This window comes from Silene latifolia, chromosome 11 (genome assembly GCF_048544455.1).
Source record: "Silene latifolia isolate original U9 population chromosome 11, ASM4854445v1, whole genome shotgun sequence".
Lineage (NCBI taxonomy): Eukaryota > Viridiplantae > Streptophyta > Magnoliopsida > Caryophyllales > Caryophyllaceae > Silene > Silene latifolia.
The window spans coordinates 47,137,301-47,153,961 of record NC_133536.1 but is presented as its reverse complement, the minus strand read 5'-3'; the positions used below and the strand labels follow the sequence as shown (position 1 = coordinate 47,153,961).

The following is a 16,661-nucleotide window of genomic DNA, read 5'->3' as shown; positions in this document are numbered from 1 at the left end:
TATGCGATAATTGAATAATAAATTGTGGGAGACGGGTTTTAGTTAATTAATTGTTAATTCACTAAAATTATACTAATTGATTAAAATGATTAATATTAGTACGTAAATAATATGTGTAGCGGTACACGTATATTTACGGAGTGATTTGGACGAAATTAATTGGAAGCATTTAAACATGAAACGATGTTTAAATAAAATTTACACGTATTTGTGCGACAAATATAAGAACCAAAATGGACCCGTAAATGGGATATTGGACCGTGTAAATGGAGTGTAATGGATGATCATGATGATTACACTTTGCTTATTTTTCTTCCATAATTGTCATGTGATCATTATGTGTGTCATAGTGTGTTGAATAATAAAATAAGGAAAATGAATCCTACACACCACTACTACACTCCACCCACCACTTCCAACTATATACTCCAAGTTTTGTTAATTTTTACACTACTTCCTTTGTACACTATTTTGCATGTGAATAAAACTTGTTGGTATTTCTCTCTAAAAATTATTATACATCATTTACTAAGAAGTTAGTAATCAAAATATTATTACTAAGAGTGTTAGTAATATTACAAATATTATCAAGGGTAAATTTTACAAATATCTAGTTAATATTTATAAGATTATTTGGGTGATTTGTTATTGGGTGCAACTTGAGGAGACTTTCTTTTTGAAAGTTTTTCACGGAGGATCATCCATTTCTTTTTAGCTCAAGAACACACTAGATAGGTGATCTAGTTTGTGCTCATATTACCATAAAATCAATGTAAGGAAATTGTTTTTCCTTAACTTTTATTTGTATGCTTTTATATTTGCATGCATGTTACATAGATCACCAAAATGATAAATTATGAGATAATTTAATTTTTATTAGAGAGTCTAATATGGATCTATGATCTTTCATGTCTCTGGCTAAGAGACTTGGTTTGCCCAAGTTTAATTGCACAAATATGACTGTTCAGATGGCCGACCGTAGTATATCACGGCCACTAGGTGTCATAGAAAACATACCTGTTAAGATCGGGAGATTCTCTATTCCCATTGACTTCGTTGTACTTGACATCCCCGAAGATACACATACCCCTATCATTTTAGGGAGACCATTTTTATTTACTGCCCGTGCAGTGATAGACGTCGGGGGCAAGACATTGACTTTTCAGGTTGGGGACGAGGAATTGATTTTCCATCAGTCTAAGTCTCGAAGGGCTCCCATGCAAGCTCAGCCTTGCAATGCCCTCTCTTCTACTGACCCTCCCATTGACACTCCAAATGAAGATTTGGAATATTGTGTTACTATCGTGACCCCTCCGCCTCAGGTTGAGAGCAAGAAGGAGGAAAGTTCGTCTGTTTTCCTTGTTGTAGGTACGGATGAAAATAATGAATGAGCTGTCAATGGTTTTTGTGCAATTAATGTCAATCAAGGTGGGAGCGATGATGTTAAAGCTGGTGAGAAATGAGTAAGGACGAGAAAAGTTCGCGCGTATGTGGACGTCAACTATTCTCCTCCTAACGATTCAAGTTCAAGCTCATGGAAATTGAAGAGGACGATTAATGTTGCTGAGATGACGTCCTCCAGACAGAAGCCCTCCGAGGGGCTATTGAATTGCTTTGAGAAGTGAGCGGGGAAATGTCCCGTGTACCAATTTGTAAAAACAATTTTTTTTAATTTCCGTCGGATTTGTTTATTGCTTTTAGTTAGGACAATTAGAATTTAGACATTTTTAGCATAGATTAGAAGACTATAGACTGTTACTATTCGTATTTGGTATTTTGGGATATTTTTGCGAGTGTTTTTATGCAGGTTTGGGGAATTATACGCAAATTCAAGAGCTTACACGTGGAAAAGAGCTCGATCGAGTACTTTTATACTCGATCGAGTGGAATTTGTTCGATCGAATGGTTTCCTGTTATTCGATCGACAAAAGCTGAAAAGGGGAGTTCTCGATCGAGTAACTTTTTACTCGATCGAGTAGACGAATACAAGAAGTTCTCGATCGAGCAGTTCTAAACCACTCGAGCAAGTGAAATTGGAAATTACACGCAGGGAGTCTCTTTAACTCCTTCCTTTGTTTTGTTATTTCATTACTTCTTCATTATTTCGCCCCTTTCCCCCTTATTTGCGATAAAAAAAACCCTCAAATCCTCCATTTTTCTTGCCCATTTACCAAATCCGCCACCTACATTTTATTCCTAGCTAATTAATCGTCCATTGCCCTCTATTTTGCCCTTGATTATTGTTGCTTTACGGGGTTAATTGAGGATTTTAGGGTTTCACGGTTTTTCGATCAAAAATCGCCATTGTTGCTTGTTGATTGTCGATTAATTGCTATTTGTAGGTTCTTTATAATCAAGTAAGTAATTCCTACACTTCTTTGCATTTTAATTTCATTAATTTTGCCTTTTATGAAGTGAATTAGGAATTAAGGTTTCGGAGATCATATTAGGTCGAATTTTTCGACTATAATTTTGATTCAATGCTTAATTTGCTTACTTGATGCTTAATTCCCTCACCTCATTGGATTTTTACATGCTTAATTCGAATTTTATGGGAAATTTGTGATTAGGGTTCATCTTTGTCGAAATTTTCGACTGTCATTGGGTCTATACTGCTGGTCAGGCCACATTTGCCTCAATTATTGCTTAATTTGCTGCTTCTGCCATCTGCTACCCTTCCCCTATCGCTGTTTACCTGCTATCATTCGAATTTTTTTTGAGGAAAAGTTGGGAATTTTGGGGCTGTTAGTCGAATTTTTTGACTGTTTAGGGAAATTTTCATACTGTTTTCACGCTGTTTTCATGTTGTTTTCTTATCAAATTCCCCTGCCCTATTTCTTTAGGAAGGATTCTAGCTCTGTGCCTTCCACTAGCTCGACTTCTAGTCCGTCCTTGTCTGAGACGGTGGTCCCTGCTGTCACCACCGCCTCCACTTCTGTTAGTACCGTAGCTCCTGTGTTCTTAGTCTCTGCTGCTGGTACTGTTTTTACGCCTGCTAGCACTGCTGCTAGCCCTGTTTCAGCTACCACCTCAGTCACAGCCACTACTACTGCTAGCATTGCGGCTAGCCTTTCTTCCTCAGTGGCGGTCACAGCTGCAACCACAGCCTCTACTTCAGCCACGGTGAGCACACCTGTGGCGTACTCACCCGCAGTCACAGCTGCTTTACGAGCGGCTCTAAGTCCTTGTACCGTTAGTGGACGGTCATCTACTTCAGGTTCTAGAGGCCGGGTCGCGGTCGTGGTCGTGCTACACCTTTTGCTGGCTGTGTTACGATCCGAGTAGACGACACTCTTGACTCCCACCCTGCGTTCCCCCGGGTAACTTTTATCAATGGTGTTCATCGTAAGAGGTTTTATGACTTAGTTAACTGTGACTTTATCCCTATGCGCTTTCTTTGACGTACGTCATTTCAGAGGCTCGGCTTCTAAGAGCCAGTCTGTGAGTTTTACGGGGCACGGGGATGGTCGGACTCATGACTAAGAGTGGCCACACTTTTAGGGAGCTGAGCCTTAAGTTCTTCTGCTCCATTACCTTCTCCTCAGGGGCACACGACGCTGTCCCTACTAGTCTTTCTGTGTCTTTCCGGTTATATCACCGGACCTTTTCTATGACACTTGAGGAGTTTGGTACCCGACTCGGCCTTTCCTTTACGGGTGCCATTGTTGCCCCTAGGATGGTGACACGTCTGTCGTGTACCTGTCAAAAATAAACTAACTAAACTAACTAAATAGCTAGGGAAGTCAGGTCGATCTCCACAGGGAGGCAAGATATTTGTAGTAGTCCGTCTATTTGGTCACAAATGAGGGGGGGGGGGGGGGTTGTTTGATTTGTTATCTAAACTGCGAGTTTTAAAGAAAAGAGAGACAAAGGGCAAGAGCAATAAAGGCAGAGAAATAAGATTAAACTATCAGATAGAGAGGGACATGTCAGGATTTCGGTTCACTACGGTAGTCCAGTGACTCAGCTGTAAATGACTCAGATGAATTAATGTAAGACGGATGCTGAAAGGTCCTTTCGGTCCACTTTCTATCCTAAAATACCACTAACTTAACTTTCATTCTCGTCAGGGTAGTCTACTGTTCATAGCAGGCCTATTTAGTCCAATCTTTCGATCTAGGATTAATTTTAGCCAGATTAAAGGTTAACTCAGCAGTGTGCCCTCAACTAAGTCGAATAAAAACAATTAAATTGCTATGGTGACAGAGTCTTGTAATCAATTCATCTGTTTCATTTACTACATCGTCACATTCCTACCGCAGATCCCGTAATCCCAACATGAAAGGGGGTTTAGCTACTTATGTCACTAATTAAACTAACAGCAGATAAATTCCCAGCAGTAAACATTATGAAATAACAATAAAATTGCATAAAAGAGAAATTAGGGCAACAGAATAAATGGAGTAAACAAGAAATTAAAGCAACAGAAGATTAATTATTATTAAGAAAAGAGAAGAGGATTACAATCTTGTGAATCCGGCGTAAAGAACAATCGAATCCGAGCAAAATAACCCAAGAAATAAAGTAACAGTGAAGAAGAATGTTTTTCCCAGTAAAGTTTTGATAAAAGTTAAGTAGTGAATAAAAACCGATGCTAATGACCTAACTAAAGCTTGGTTAAATAGCAAAGTAATTAAGTTTAGCGAAATAAACATAACACGGGCTGTTTAGAAGCCCATAATAGTAAAACCACTCGATCGAGTGGATGAAAACCACTCGATCGAGCAAATCTTCAACAGCATCTACTCGATCGAGTAGAAAGTTACTCGATCGAGTAGAAAGTTACTCGATCGAGTAACCTGTCTTTCTGCAAGCTAAGGATCGAGTGGAAAACCACTCGATCGACCATCTTGGGACGTAAAAACCACTCGATCGAGTGGTAGAACTGCTCAATCGAGTACTTTGTCTTCATTTCAGCTTAAGTCCGCGCCTAAATGCCTCGTAATCCGTGCCATGACGCTTCCAAACGCAGTATCTCACTCTGGAAAATCCCGTCCCCTCTAAATGCATGCAAAAAGGACGAAAAAGAGTACGATTCCACTACTTTCGCGTTCATTTCTACAAAATGGACAAAACGAACCAAAGTAGCCAATTCGGGGCAAAATACTATAAAAACAGTATAAAAATGCATAGAAATACGTGCTGAATTAGGCTAAAAAGACTATATAAAAAGCACGTATCAAATCACCCCAAACGAACCTTTACTCGTCCTCGAGTAAACTAAAATACAACTACTGGAACGGAAATGATAACTCAGAGCTAGCTTAACTTAGCTACTTGAACCAATTTAATGCAACAAAAACTAACAGTTAAAGCTAAGCGGTCAATACGCAAACGAATTATAAGCTGTTCAGAAATATAGCCGACCTATCGACCTTGCAAAACCAATAAAATCGGACTCTCTCGTGGTCACTCTTCTCTCATGAGGCAAAGGGTGAATAATATGTAAAAGAGAGAATAAAAGGCGGTCACTCACCTAACTGCGACCTACATAGCATGCATGCAACAAAAATGAAAGACAATTCAAGTACTAATGCACACACTCCAACCAATAATGTCCGTTACAGCCGAGGGCTTACAAATAATTTGGGAATAGTGAGGTTCATGTGAGAAAGGCAATACATGTTATGGAAATGTGGAGGTAAAAGCGTCAAGCTAGTTCCTAACAGGACCATAATAAAACCATCCGAATCTCAACTGACTGAAAAACTAAGTACAAGTGCCCTTCATTTGGCACAAAGCTCACTAAACTCAAACACAATCTCCTCAAAAATGTAGAATAAGAATGGAGGAGTCAGACGGTCACAAACTTTCCTTTTTTTTAACACCGTATGAAATAACTAACTGAAACAAACAATTCTCTTCTCTTTTTTTTTTTCGAACTTCTTTTCTTTTTCTTCCTGATGACGTTTTCAGCTCTCTTTTTTTTTCATTTTTTTCTTTTTTCTTTTTTCATTTTTTTTCTTTCTTTCTCTTCTTTTTCTCACGTATTTTTTTCTTTATTTTCCTCCTTCCAATATTTTCCACCAACTCCAAAACAAGAAAATACGGGCCAAACTGCAGATGAAAACTCATACCCAAAAGAACATACTAACTAGCTTGACTAGGCAGGCTTAATTTGGAATGTAGCTAATGGGTAAAAAAGGCAAATTTGGCTAATGTGGAGCTAAATGGGTGAAAAATATAAGGAAAGGGAAATTTGCAAGCACCTCCTTGCATGTGACACCAACCACAAACCCGAATATGTGCATTTGACGAGAAATTGAATGTCATAAAAGTGCAAAAAAGATGAACATGCTATGCAAGGAGTACTACTCTCAATTCCTAATGAACTGGTCATGAATGTCACCAGTCATAAGGCTCTAAAACTCAGAATTTTCAAGTAGTTTGCCAATTTTTCAGGTCAAGTCTAAACAGTCAGCTATATTTGAACAGAAACTCGTAGACTATGCGTATGACAAAGCTAACAACTATCAAAAGAAGTGCAAGGCTCAAGCAAAAAGACAAGTTATAGTGCATTATCATCACGAAAATCTACCGTTCCGACTCAACCTATTTGCAAAAGTAAACGTGATTTTTTTTTATTTTTGAAATTTTCTAATTTTTTTTGGATTTTTGATTTTTTTAATGAAAAAAACAACAATGCAAAGCTGAAAATTAAACGTAAATGCAAAAATAAATGCAAATGCAAACTCAAAAGGATGCAATACCCTCCCCAAACCAAAACGAACAACGCCCTCGTTGTCCTCCAGCATACACCAGTAGATATATACGGGGAAATGGGAATATACAACCAAAAGAAAATAAAAACAATAAATATAAAGGAGACAAAATAAAAGAGTAGAAGATACATACAAAATACGAACTTCCCCAAACCAGCCAGAAAACTAGGGAAGTGAGTAGGCCAGTAGCTACTCGTTGTCGTCGTCATCGTCGTCGTCACTGTCACGGACGTCCTCCACCCTGAACTCCGGGTCTCTCTCCTCCTCCCTCCTCCTCCGCTCCTCAACACGAGCTCTCTCCACTGCCACCTCCGGGTCCTCGTCCTCCTCCTCCTCAGACACTGGGTACCCCTCAGGTGGGTACCAGAAGAAGGAAGGGTGTGGCCAACCCACTGGGATCGGTCGGTGTCGCCGCAAGTGGTACTCGTATAGAGGGTGAAAGGCTAGAGCCAAGTCCCTCTCCATACGAGCCTGATGCACTGCAACCTCAAGCATCAAACCGTAAATGGCGCCCCCTTGGTCTTGGACCACAGGCGCCACAAAGGGAGGAGGTGGTACGAAATTAGCCGGTAGGTCCGGCTGAGTCTGTGTCTGGTCAGTGGGAGTGGGAGTAGGAGTGGTAGTACTAGTGGGAGTAGGGATCGGTACGGGAGTAGCCGTGGAAGGCTGGGTGCTCCCTGAAGGTGTGGACCATTCTCCGGTCTCAAGACGCCGCTTCTTGGCGGCGGGTGCATCAGGAGGTGGTCGGCGTGGAAGGTGAAGGTCAGGCAGTGGTGGCAGACGGGCGCCCCTAGCATTAGTAGGAAGGGGCTCTAGACGGAGGAGAGTCTCACAAGGTAAGTCTACAGACAGGAAGCCATCTATCTTCCATGTCTGGTAGTCTGGGGTAAGCCAATGCTGAGAAAGCATGGCATCCAGACTCAGTAGCCTCTCTCCCTGGAGGTACTGCAGGTCACGAGGCCAAACGGGGATGAGGGAACGGGCAAGAATGGTGGCTATGCCACCGCAGGGAATGGTTCCCGTCTCCTTCTTCCCCTGGCTCTGAAGGTACTGGGCGGTCAAGTAGGCTATGTTGAGGGTAAAAGGACCCTCACAGTCGATGTTCAAGTAACCGCCCAAGATGGAGAGCTCAGTGTTTGTGATGTTGTTCGTCTCCTTTCGGCCGAAAATAGTGCTCCCCATCAGTCTAAGGAAACAACGAACAGCGGGGAGGCGGACCTGTTGGAGCTTTCGCTCTTGAAAAGTGGTGTGGCCCAGGGTCCTCCAAAGCTGACGGTAGACCCTCCTAGGGGCGGCAACCACGCCCGTAGAGGTGAGGCCAAGTAACCTACCAAACTCCCCTAAGGTCATCGGAAAGGTCCGGTTAAACAACCGGAAGGACACTGAAGAACTAGAGGGGTTAGCATCGTGTGCCCATGAGGAGAAGGTAAAGGAGCTGAGAAAGTCGAGGCTCAGCTCCAGAAAAGTGCGGCCGCTCATAGTGATGAGCCCGGCCATCCCCGTGGCCCGTAGTAAGTCACAAACCGACTCGTAAATGCCGAGTCTCACAAGCGCCGTTTTCTCTAGAAAACGGGAAGGAACATGCACACAGCTTAGCAGGTTATAAAATTTCGTACGATGTAAAGCGTTAACAAAATGTACCTGTGGGTAGTCTGGGTGAGAGTCGAGGGAAGTGTCCCCTCGGACCGTGACTGTGCCAGAAGTAGAAGCAAGCAGGTGAAGCGAAGCGATGAGAAGTAGAGGTGGCGGGTCGGCGCTTGAGAACGAGATCGTCCACGACCCCGCCTCTCGGAACCCGAAGTAGTAGCCCGTGCAATGACGGAGTGAGGGACCAGGGCTGCTTTGAAAGCAGTTGCGGCTGCTGGCGAGTCCACCACAGAAGTAAAAGCAGTGGCTGGTGTAGGAGTAGGGGCTGCTATGGCCACCACGGAAGAAGAACTAGCAGCAGTGCTAGCAGTGGTGGTGACCGTAGAGGAAGTGGCAGCCTGAACTGAGCTAGCAGAAGAGCTAGCTGGAGCGAAAACTGTACCTGCAGCTGAAACTAGGAACATTGGGGCTGCAGTAGTGACTAAAGCGGAGGCGGTGGCAGCAGCAAGGGCCACCGTCTCACTCGAGGACGGACTAGAAGTGCAGCTGGTAGAAGGTAAAGTGCTAGAATCCATCTTGTATACAGAGGGTAGGGGGCATGATAAGATAAATAGTGGCTAACAGTGGCTTAAACATAAGGAAAACCAACATGCTTAACCTGAAAACTCCCCTACCAGTCGAGAAATTTCGACCTACAACATATAATTTCCAATTCCTCAAACAAATTTGAAAAACAGCATGTAAATAGCGATAAAGCGGGCATAACAGACAACAACAACAGCATGTAAGCAACAACTGAGGTTAATTGAGTCATTGAGGCATATGAACCCGTCTGACAGTCGAAAAAGTCGACTGAAACAGCCTAATCGCGAAATTTTGCACAAAAGTCCGAGTGAATCATGTGAAGTATCGACAGGGATGTGATATCAGTCTAAAACAGCAGCAATTAAGCGACAAAGAAGCTAATTAGACAAATTACAGCAATAAGAACCATGATGATAGTCGAAAAGTTCGACTGTCCTGAACCCATATCGCAAAAATCGTGTAAAATTCGAATTAAACATGCTACAATAGTGAGGAAGGGGAAATCATCATCAAGCAAGACAAGTAAGGGCAAACAAAGACAATTAAAGTCGAAAAATTCGACTAAACCAAAGTTTCGAACCCTAATTCCAAAATTCCTCATAAAAATTCGAAAAAACGAAATTAAAATGCAATGAGGAAGTAGAAATCACTTACTTGATGATAGAAATCCTACAAAATGCAATTAATCTTCAAAGAACAAGCAAAACAAGCGATTTTTCGAGCTAAAAACCGCAAACCCTAATCCCTTTTTAGAACTGTGAAAACGAGCACAATCAAGGAGGAAATTAAGGGGCTTTGAAAGATTAAAAGGCAAGCAAGAGATTGTAGGAGGCGGATTTGGTGATTTGGGCAAGAAAACGGGGATTTGAGGGAGTTTGTGTCGCAATTAGGGATGAGATAGACGAAAATTAGGGAAAAATGAAGATAGAAACAAAAGGAAAGAGTTTAAAAGAAAACTCCCTGCGTCCTGTGCATTTCACTCGATCGAGTGGTTTTAAACCACTCGATCGAGCACTTCGAAGCTCCATCTACTCGATCGAGTAGAATTCTACTCGATCGAGAAATCCCATTTATTGCTTTACTCGATCGACTGGAAAAAGCACTCGGTCGACCAACTTTCCACTCGATCGAGTACAAAAAATACTCGATCGAGCTCTTTTCTCGCGTAAGCTCTTGAATTTCGTCTATTCTTCACTTGGAATGCGTAAAACTTCCCCAAACCTGCATAAAAACACGTGCAAAAATATCCCAACATACCAAATAAGCATATAAATAGTCTATAGTCTTAAATCTACGCTAAAAACAGTCTATAAACTAATTGTCCTAATAAAAGAAATAAAACAAATTCAACGGAGAATTCAAAAATTATCTATTACAAAGTGTTACACGGAGCACTTCCCCGCTCAATTCCCAATGTAATTCATTAGCCCCTTGAAGGGCTCCTGACTGGAGGACGTCGTCTCAGCAACGTTGACTGTCCTCTTCAACTTCCATGAGCTTGAATTATCAATTGAAATAGTAGGAGGGGAGTATTTCACATCCACATAAGCGCGAACTTTCCTCGTTCTTGCTCCTCTATCACCATCATTAGCATCCTTACTTCCAATTTGATTGACAGTGATTGCACCACACCCCTTAACAGCTCCTTCATTGCTTTCATCTGTGCCTGCAGCAAGGAAAACAGACGAACTTTCCTCCTTTTTGCTCTCAGTCTGAGGCGGAGGGGTAACAATTGCAGCACACTACTCCAAATTTTCAACTGGAGTGTCAATAATAAGGTCAAAAGAAGAGAGAGCATTGCAAGGCTGAGCTTGCATGGAAGCCCTCCGGGACTTAGACTGATGAAAAATCAGCTCCTCATCCCCTACCTGAAAGGTCAAAGTCTTCCCCCCGATGTCGATAACTGCACGAGCAGTAGACAAAAATGGTCTCCCTAAAATAATAGGGGTGTGTGCATCTTCGGGTATGTCTACGACAACGAAATCTACGGGAATAAAGAACCTCCCGATCCTCACAGGTACGTCTTCTACTATACCTAGTGGCCGTGATATACTACGGCCGGCCATCTGGACTGTCATATTAGTGCAACTCAGCTTTGTCAAACCAAGTCTCTTAGCTAGAGACAGCGGTAAGACACTCACGCTAGCGCCTAAATCGCATAGCGCATTATCAATCAAATAGTTACCGATATGACACGGAATTGAAAAACTACCCGGGTCTGACTGCTTAGGAGGTAACTTATTTTGAAATAGGGCTGACCTCACCTCAGTCAAAGCTACGGTCTCACTATCACTAATACTCCTCTTACGCGATAAAATTTCTTTCATAAACTTTAGATAAGAGGGTACCTTTGTCAGCAACTCAGTGAACGGCACAGTGACTTCCATGCTTTTCAGAAGTTCGACAAATTTGCAGAATTTTTTATTGGCCTTAGTATTCTGCAACGGCCTCGGGAAGGGAACCATGATAGGTATCTCGAGTCCCTTGTTTCTCTCTTCCAATGTATCTTCCGGAGCAAGTTCTGTATCCTTTGGACGCTTCTTACCTCTCGAACGAGGTCTTTCCGGTGATTTATCGCTTAAACGAGCACTAGCAGGCTCTTGAATAAGCTTCCCGTCATCAAAACTACTCGATCGACCAATATACCCTTTCGATCGAGTAGTATCTTTAGTAATATCACTCGATCGAGTGAAGTTTTCACTCGATCGAGCAACTCCATTTTGCTCTTCACTCGATCGAGTAGATAAACTACTCGATCGACCAGTACCATTTCCTTGATCACTCGATCGAGTGGATTTCCACTCGATCGAGCACTTTCTTGCCCAAATCTGCTCGATCGACCACCTGAAACCAGTCGATCGAGCACTTGCTTTGCCGTGAGCTCACTTTCTTTGACAGAGCACTGTTCACCATCAGTTTCAGCATTCCTCGGGTCTGATTTTCGTATTTCCGGTCCCTCATAAGAATGACCGCTTCTCAGATTTATCAAGTTTACCGTCTCATGTGGATTCTCCTCATTTTGAGTCGGTAATTGACCCTGCTTTCTTGTGGATTGGTTCATGGCTAGTTGGGCAACTTGAGTTTCAAGTGCCTTTATGGACGCATCTTTCTGTTGATCACTCAGCTGAAATTGCTTTGTAAAAGCTTGCAACATAGACTTAAGCTCACAAATTTCACTCACCCCACCGGAAGAGGATGCACCATGGTTAGGAGGAGTAAAGGAAGGGGGCTTCTGAAAGCCTTGTTGATTCTTATGTGGAGGAACATAAGGCTGTTGCTGGTGCAGAGGAGGTGTAGGATTGAGCACATTTTGACTAGTCCACCTCAAATTGGTGTGGACTTCCCCTTTATTATTGTAATAGGATTCTCCTCCTTGCCTATATTGCTGAAAGGCAAGGACTTGTTCCTTCTATACAAGACAGCCAACAGCAGTGTGGCCATCATTACTCCCACATCTCTCACAAGAAACGGTCTCTCCTCTAGTAAGGACATGGACCGTCTGAGGCTCCCCAGCAGCTTGTAACTCCAACTTGTCAAATCTAGCATTCATGGTCTCCAGCTGAGCCAAAACCTGCTTATCAACTGCATGAACTGTTCTAATCCCATCCCTCCGGTTACCATACTCAGCACTGTGATTAGCCATATCTTCAATAAGAGACCATCCCTTATCGTCATCTGTATTCTCCTGGAATCTTCCACTAGATGCCGCATCAAGTATGGCTCTTTGGTCGTCATACAACCCATTGTAGAACTGATTAGCTAGAAACCATGGGTCAAAACCATGGTGAGGGATAGACCTCACCAACTTCTTGAATCGCGACCATGCCTCATAGAAACTTTCATCGGGAGCCTGTCTGAAACTAGTAATCTTGGCCCTCAGCAGATTGGTGCGTTGTGGAGGGAAATATCTCTTGTAAAATGCAAGAGCAAGAGACTCCCAATCAGAACCCCAAAGCACTGTGTGCGGTCAAGTCGATCACCACTCCGGGTGAATCACTAAAGAGAAAGGAAATAAAACTTCCTTGATCTTGTCTTGAGTTACCCCCTTAGTTGCGGGGATAGTAGAACAGTAATCGGTAAAGGTCTCCATGTGCTTCCTCGGGTCTTCACCAGCCACACCTCTATAGATATTCCTCTCCACCAGATTGATATAGGAAGGACGGATGTCGAATGTATTCCCATCATCAGTATGGAGATTGAAACCCTTCGGAATAGAGGACGCTTTAGGCACTGAATGACTGGAAAGCTTAGGCATCTTTACTGTAGAAATCGGACTGTCTTCGAAAAGAGAGTGATGTAACTCTGGCTCGAAATTACTCAAGTCTTCCTTTCGTGATTTCCTTTGCAGACGGAGTCTATGCCTGAATAATCTCTCTGGCTCTGAATCAGCTGAAACTAATTCAAACCTATCTGACCTGGGCATAAAAAACACTGAAAGAAAATGAATAAGAACTGCCTCAAGGAATAAGAATTCCCTGAGACGGATAAAATAAACGGAACGAAAACAAATAGGGCAATTGCATCCCCGACAACGGCGCCAAAATTTGATACGTCTGTCGTGTACCTGTCAAAAATAAACTAACTAAACTAACTATATAGCTAGGGAAGTCAGGTCGATCTCCACAGGGAGGCAAGATATTTGTAGTAGTCCGTCTATTTGGTCACAAATGAGGGGGGGGGGGGGGGTTGTTTGATTTGTTATCTAAACTGCGAGTTTTAAAGGAAAGAGATATAAAGGGCAAGAGCAATAAAGGCAGAGAAATAAGATTAAACTATCAGATAGAGAGGGACATGTCAGGATTTCGGTTCACTACGGTAGTACAGTGACTCAGCTGTAAATGACTCAGACGAATTAATGTAAGACGGATGCTGAAAGGTCCTTTCGGTCCACTTTCTATCCTAAAATACTACTAACTTAACTTTCATTCTCGTCAGGGTAGTCTACTGTTCATAGCAGGCCTATTTAGTCCAATCTTTCGATCTAGGATTAATTTTAGCCAGATTAAAGGTTAACTCAGCAGTGTGCACTCAACTAAGTCGAATAAAAACAATTAAATTGCTATGGTGACAGAGTCTTGTAATCAATTCATCTGTTTCATTTACTACATCGTCACATTCCTACCGCCGATCCCCTAATCCCAACATGAAAGGGGGTTTAGCTACTCATGTCACTAATTAAACTAACAGCAGATAAATTCCCAGTAGTAAACATTATGAAATAACAATAAAATTGCATAAAAGAGAAATTAGGGCAGAAGAATAAATGGAGTAAACAAGAAATTAAAGCAACAGAAGATTAATTATTATTAAGAAAAGAGAAGAGGATTACAATCTTGCGAATCCGGCGTAAAGAACAATCGAATCCGAGCAAAATAACCCAAGAAATAAAGTAACAGTGAAGAAGAATGTTTTTCGCAGTAAAGTTTTGATAAAAGCTAAGTAGTGAATAAAAACTGATGCTAATGACCTAACTAAAGCTTGCTTAAATAGCAAAGTAATTAAGTTTAGCGAAATAAACATAACACGGGCTGTTTAGAAGCCCATAATAGCAAAACCACTCGATCGAGTGAATTAAAACCACTCGATCGAGCAAATCTTCAACAGTATCTACTCGATCGAGTAACCTGTCTTTCTGCAAGCTAAGGATCGAGTGGAAAACCACTCGATCGTCCATCCTGGGACGTAAAAACCACTCGATCGAGTGGTAGAACTGCTCGATCGAGTACTTTGTCTTCATTTCAGCTCAAGTCCGCGCCTAAATGCCTCGTAATCCGTGCGATGACGCTTCCAAACGCAGTATCTCACTCTGGAAAATCCCGTCCCCTCTAAATGCATGCAAAAAGGACGAAAAAGAGTACGATTCCATTACTTTCGCGTTCATTTCTTTAAAATGGACAAAACGAACCAAAGTAGCCAATTCGGGGCAAAATACTATAAAAACAGTATAAAAATGCATAGAAATACGTGCTGAGATAGGCTAAAAAGACTATATAAAAAGCACGTATCAGTAGGTCATTAGTCTGCTTTGGCACAAACTCCTTTTCACGAGCGAAAGCTCGCCCAGGTCCACCTACCCCCCGCCCGTTACTTCCTCAGACTGATGGGGAGTACTATCTTTTTCCGAAAGGAGCCAAACAACATCAACAACAACGAGCTTTCTATCTTAGGCGGCTACCTGAAGATCGACGGCGAGGGTCCCTTTACCCTCAACATTGCCTATTTGACCGCCAAGTACTTCCAGGCTCAGGGAGAGAAGCTCATAGGCACTATTGTCTGCGGTGGCATAGCCTCCTTTCTTGCTCGTTCTCTCCTCACCGTCTTGCCTCGTGACTTACCTTATATAGACGATGATAGGTATCTGAGCCTAGCTGCCATGCACTCTAAGACTTGGCTGACCATAGACTACCGGACATCGAAGATAGATGGTTCCTTGTCCGTGGACCTTCCTTGTGACACTCTGCCTCGTCTAGACCCTTTGCCCACTGTTGCACGGGGCGCCCGACCACCACCTTTACCCGAGTACCACCTCCAGGTCCGCCAACCTACTACCTTACCCGCCGCTAAGAAACGGCGTAGACTTGAGACCGGAGAGGGATCCGCACCTTCCTCAGGTGGCCAGACTTCCACGGCCACACCTACCCCAATCCCTACTCCTACTCCTACTCCCGCACCTGCTGACCTGACACAGACACAGCCGGTCTTACCGGCTAATTTTGTACCTCCTCCACCCTTTGAGGCGTCCTCGGTCATGGACCAAGGGCGCCGTGACGGTTTGTTAGTTGAGATTGCAGAGAGACAGGCTCGTATGGAGCGGGACATAGCTTTGACTTTGTTCCCTCTATACGAGTATCACATGAGGCAACACCGTCCGATCCCAGAGGGTTGGCCACACCGTTCCTTTTACCGGTACTCAGCTCTGGGGTACCCGGAGACTCCTAGTGAGAAGGAGGAGTAGAACGAGGACCCGGCGGCGGCGTCGGAGAGAGCTCGAGCTGAGCAGAGGAGGAGGAGAGAGCAGGAGGTGGACCCAGACTACACCGTGACGGTGGAGGACGTGACGGAGGCTGACGAGTAGCTGCTGGTCTACTCACTTCCCTAATTTTCTGGCTGGTTTGGGGAAGTTTGTGTTTTGTATGTTTATTCTCGCTCTTTTATTTATTTTGTCTCCTTTTTATTTTATTGTTTTTCATTCTTTATTGGTCGTATATTCCCGTTACCCTGTATATATCTGCTGGTGTATGCTGGAGGACAACGAGGGCGTTGTCCGTTTCGGTTTGGGGAGAGTATTGCATCATTTTGAGTCTGCATTTGCTTTTGTTTTGCATTCATGTTTCTATTTTTTAGCTTGCATTTGTATTTATTTCTTTAAATTAAAAAAAAAAAACCAAAAAAAAAAAATAAAAAATTTCAAAAATATTCACGTTTATTTTTGCATATAGGTTGAGTCGGAACGGCAGATTTCCGTGATGAAATTGCACTATAACTTGTCATTTTACTTGAGCCTTGCACTTTTGTTGATAGTTATTAGCTTTATCATACGCATAGTCTACGAGTTTTTGTTCAAATATAGCTGATTGTTTAGACTTGACCTGATATATTGGCAACCTACTTTACATTTTCTAAGATTTAGAGCCCATAACTGGTGACATTCATGACCAGTTCATTAAGAATTGAGAGTAGTACTCCTTGCATAGCATGTTCATCATTTTTGCACTTTTATTGTTGGAGTAGTGTCCTCCACAATGAGTGCGTTTACATATTAAATCT

General features: G+C 42.6%; 1 non-coding gene across 1 annotated transcript; it reads left to right on the top strand.

Annotated features, from left to right (window-relative positions):
* Window positions 1-12,670: 12,670 nt before the first annotated feature.
* LOC141615805 (small nucleolar RNA R71) lies at window positions 12,671-12,777 on the top strand. Its single transcript, XR_012530201.1, has one exon. It is a non-coding gene; the product is annotated as a small nucleolar RNA R71 (small nucleolar RNA).
* Window positions 12,778-16,661: the final 3,884 nt, after the last annotated feature.